Source organism: Sesamum indicum, linkage group LG6, assembly GCF_000512975.1.
Source record: "Sesamum indicum cultivar Zhongzhi No. 13 linkage group LG6, S_indicum_v1.0, whole genome shotgun sequence".
Classification (NCBI taxonomy): domain Eukaryota; kingdom Viridiplantae; phylum Streptophyta; class Magnoliopsida; order Lamiales; family Pedaliaceae; genus Sesamum; species Sesamum indicum.
In genome coordinates, this window is record NC_026150.1 from 24,921,146 (window position 1) to 24,926,660 (window position 5,515).

Consider the following 5,515-nt stretch of genomic DNA (forward strand, 5'->3'; position numbering starts at 1 on the left):
TCCACACACACCACAAACCTTGCCCCTCTGATAGACGTACAGCCCACTATCCCCATTCCATGCAACGTCAGCCATCCTTCTCCTCACCATCATCACCCTACTGACCATACTACGTCCAATACTATCCCCACCTCCACCAGAAAAATCACCTCTTCTACTTGTCGAAAATCTCTCCCAAATAAATCCTAAAACTCTCCTAAGCCTATTCTGCCACAGAAACATTGCTTGTTGGATGAGATTGATTATGATGATGAGACTCCCACCTAGAGTTTGTCCAAAGTTGGAAAGCTCGCATTCCCTATGACGGGCATCACCAATATTATGGCAGAGACTATCGAGCACTCCCGCCAACCATTATGAGTCTCCTCGACTGGAACTGCCAAGGGTTAGGGGGCTCTTGGACAATTAGAACCCTGGATGGTCTTACTTGGGAACACCACCCTGCCTGGTTTTTTTTGTGGAAACCAAGTGCTCATATAGCCAAATTGATAATTTGAAATTAAATTTTAATATGTATGGTTTTAGTTTAGAATCAGTTTGAAAAAGTGGGTGACTGGCCATATTGTGGGATAAAAACATGGAGGTTCAGCTTCAAATTTTCTCAAGAAATCACATTGATGTCTCTATTCGCCTTGGTAAGAAAAATGATTGATGGTGATTTACGGGTTTTTACAGGGAACCTAACATAAAAAGAGATGGGTCATGAAATTTACTCTCGACTTTACGCATTTAGTCTCAATGACCCTCGCTCTATGCCGGTGATTTCAACGGGATATTAGATCAGTCTAAGAAAGTAGGGGGACCTCCTTGCCTGTTGTGACAAATGCGTAAATTCGGGCAGCCTTTAGTAAAATGCAACTTATCAGATTTTGGTTTCTCGAGATCTCAATTCACTTGGAATAACATAAAACAATATCCTCACACAGTTAGGGGGCGCTTGGATAGAACATGTGCTAACAGAGATTGGATGGTCCATTCCGGGAACAACGTCACTGTCTCTTATCTACCAACCAGTTGCTCCGACCATGTCCCATTGCTTATTGCATTATCCCAGCAGCCGAGACTTGTGGGTAACAAAATTAGACCGTTCAGATTCAAAGCTGCTTGGTTACAATTAGAAAATTATGAAAAGGTTGTTTTTTATAGCTGGCGGGATACACGATTTAGTGGTGAGAGAGGTCAATATCTTGGGCAGTTAGAGTCTTGTAAACATAAACTTAAGGCATGGAGCCAAACAGAATTTCAAAGAGACAAGAAGGAGATGTTGAAACTTGAAAAACGGTTGTTGGAGATTCAGTTGGGAGTAACCACACAAGCTTTAATGGAAGAAGCCTCACACATCATAAAGGAGCTAGAAAAAATGGCAGCCCACGAGGAAACAATTTAGAAACAACAGAGCAAGGCATTATGGATTAAGGAATGAGATAGAAATACGAGTTTCTTTCACCAACGAGATAGCCATCGTATCAAAACAAATCTGGCTGGAGCTTGGTTGCACAAAAGGAGGAAATTCAACAGCACATTATTGCTTATTTTCAACAAGTCTTTGCCTCTAGCAACCCTTAGTTGGATGATATTACCTGAGGGACTAAGAACTTGAATCGCGTTGCGGACTCAAATATGGCAGAACGACCTCATGATGCCATACTCGGAGAATGAAATCACAAAAGCTCTATTCCAAATAGCACCCCCGAAATCACCCGGCCCAGACAGTAAATCTCCCATTTTTTTCGAAAAGTTCTGGCACATTGTTAACAAATACGTGATTGCATGTGTTATCCATTTACTGAATTCATATGAAATGCCCCCTCATTTCAATGATGCTAACATTGTGTTCATACTAAAATGCAAAAACCCAGAGTTACTTACCCAGTTTTGACTAATTAACTTATGCAACGTAATCTATAAAATTGGATCAAAGACTGTTGCAAACCATTGGAAGCTAATTCTTGATTGAATTATCTCACCCTCCCAATCCGCCTTTGTCCCTAGTCGCCTCATTGACAATAACATCCTTCTCTGTTTTGAAATTAACCATTTCCTGAATACTAAGACCATAGGTAGATAGTTCTACATGACAATGAATTTGGATGTAAGCAACGCCTATGATAAGGTTGAGTGAGCTTTCTTGGAACAGGTTATGTCCAAACTTGGTTTTCCTCCTCGCTTTATTCATCTCATTATGCTTTTTATCTCCTCTATGTCTTATTCTTTCATGCTACGAGGTCAACAATTTGGTTCTATCTCTCCTCAGAGGGGGCTTTGTCAAGTAGACCCCCCCTCCCCCTATCTGTTTCTCCTATGCACAGAAACATTCAGTTCTTTATTGCAGAAAGCATAAATGGACGGTCAACTGAAAGGAGTTTCTATCTGTATGAATGCACCTGGTATTTCTCACCTTCTTTTCACAAACGATACTCTGATTTTTTCCCAGGCAACAACGAAAACCACTCAACACATCAAGGAGATCCTTGAAACTTATCTTCTGGCTTCAGGGCAAGAAATAAATTTCCAGAAGTCTTTCGTGGCATTCAGCAAAAACACAAGATTGAAATGCAACAAACAGTGCACAGTCAATGCAGATCCGAACTGAAAACAAGATGGAACTCTACCTTGGCCTTCCTTTGAGAATAGCCTGGTCAAATAGAGAATTGCTTTCCTCTATCGGAGATAGAATTTGGAATCGTATTAATGGTTGGAACGAAAGCTCCTCTAGACAGGCAGGTAAAGAGGTTCTTATCAAATCCGTTATTCAGACTATTTCCTCATATACTACGGGTTGTTTTAAACTTTCAATTGCTTTCTTGAGAGAAATTCACAGCATGATATCTAGCTTTTGGTGGAAGAATCAAAGCCAGAACAAGATCCATTAGCTCTCATGGCAACGTTTATGTCATAGCAAACTGCTAAATGTCTTGGGTTTCCGTCAACTATATCACTTTAATATTGCCATGTTAGCAAAATAATTGTGGCGCATGCTCTGCCATCCTAACCGTCTCTTCGCCCGAGTACTGAAAGCTTGATATTTTTCGAGATAGTGATATCTTTAGAGCTTCACCTGGCCGTCGACCCTCTTTCACCTGGCGAAGTTTCATGGCAGCACATCGAGTGTTTAAATCCAACTGCAAATGGAGAGTTGGTTCGAGAACATCTATTCGTATTTGGGAAGATCCCTGTCTCTCTCGCCCAAATATTTATCGTCCTATTACTCACCCTCCTTCTCATGTTATTAATTGCAAGTTTCATATTTAATTGACTCAGACTTGCATGATTGGAACTCGGTTTTGGTAAAGGATCTGTTTTGGCCCATGGACTCTGACATTATTCTCGACATCCCACTAAGTAAAGGAGGAGTTGAAGACCGCATTGTCAGGCACCCAACACGAAATAGGATATTTAGTGTCCGTAGTGCCTACCATCTGGCTCGCTTACTTGAAGGGAAACCCAACTCTAGCAATCAGTTTGACTCGGAAATGGAATGGTGGCGAAAGCTTTGGCAAGCAAAAATCCCAAACAAAGTCAAAGTGTTCGGATGGAGGGTGATGGGTGTCGAATCCACCAAAAATAATTCATACAAACACTTTTGTAGAAGTGTGAGTAGGGTCGAATCCACAGGATTGGTTTTAAATTAATTCCTTCAAAAATAAGAATAATTAGGGGGTTTATGATTTGAAAAAGAATAAAAATAAAAACTAAATTAAACTAAAGAGCTAATAAAATTAGAAGAGATAAATATAAGAGAAGAGTATTCTAGTTAAAGATAGGATCATGCTTAATTCCACAGTCGATCATAGATGTAAAGATAACAATCATTCATGATAGATAAATTGGTTATGGTCATTGGTACGACCTAACGACCTCACCTTTCATTACCGTATGGATAGTCAAGGAATGTCCGTTGACTAAATCCCAAATGAGTAAACAATCTTGGGAACATCCTCAAGATTTAATTTACCGATAGCATTAAGAACTAGAAAGCCCAATTCTAACCAAATTCCTATGAGGATTTATTTAAGTTAGATTGTGCATTCCACACAACATAATCGAAAACTTCTACATAATCAATTATATTATGTTACCACTAGTTATTGAACTAAACAAACAATTACGGATTTGCAAGTTCAATTGGCTAGGCAAATATTCTTGACAATGAATAACAGTACCTATCATTCATAAATCAGATTATTTGTAATAAAAGCACAGAGAACAACACAAATACCAATATGAATGAAAGTAGAAAGCATAAATTAGATCCCACAACTTGTTGGAATAAGCATTCACCAAGTCTTCAACCGAAATGAGAGAACTAGCTAGACATGCTCATAAAAGAACGCATGAAAAGCAAAGTAAGAAAATATGATAAAAACGTAGAGAAATAGAAGAGTTCAAAAGTTACTCTTAAAGTAAATTACATCACATATATATAGTAACTAGATACCTAATTCTACTAGGATTAAAAGGTAGATACCTAATTAAACTAAAAGACTAATAGAAATAAAATTATTATCCTAGTTATACTTCTCATTCATCAAAAAGTAGTCCAAACAGCTCCAAATTCTTGCCAGAAATCGAGTTTGAGTCTTGTCCAAATTTCTATTTTGGTTCTTTTCTTCATTACCCGTTCCATTTTGAGTCTTGAGTCTTATAACAACCACTGATCTTCGAATTTAAAAAATAAAAGGTCCAAATCTTAAGTAATTTAAATATATTCTTTATTTATATATACATTATATATAACATATATATATTATATATACTATTTCTCCAAAATCTTCTCTCTAAGATTCCGGCGTCATCTGAAAGCATTTTCGGCCATGGATTATACCATTGGAATCCTCCTTAAGGCGAACATATCCATACCATCAATTTGAACTTTCATTGACCAAAGAGAGTAGTCTCTAAGCACGACCGTCAAAGCTTCATGGCTTCAACTTGTCATCGTCCGAATGAATTTCGGCCTGGGACTACCACCAGTAGACTCGCCTCGATATGAAGATTCGAACGAGACCAACCTTGCTCATTTTTATCAAGTTTTTGCTGAGATCTAAAAAATTTAAATTTATTTCTACCGTGAAGTTTGTTGCCAATGATTCTCCTCCGTCTAGACGAATCACGGCCTGAAACTACCACCATTCGACTCCTCTCATCGAGACGATTCCAACGAGACCAAGCTTGCCCATTTTCATCACCATCGGCGACGGAGAAGATGAACAGAGAAGAAGGCAAACAAAAATTAATTAAAATTATTTAGTTTAATAAAATTTAAAATTAATAAAATATTAAATATTTAATTTAAATATAATATTTTATATAAGTTAAAAATTGATATAATTTTTAAGTATTTTTATATTTATTTAGTATATTTTATAAATAAATATTAAAATATATTTAAATTAAATAATAATTTAGTAAAGTATTTAATTTAATAAATTTAAAAATAATAAAAAATATTAAAATTTTAATTTAAATATATATTAATAGTTTTAATATAATATTTTATATAAGAAAACTTGAT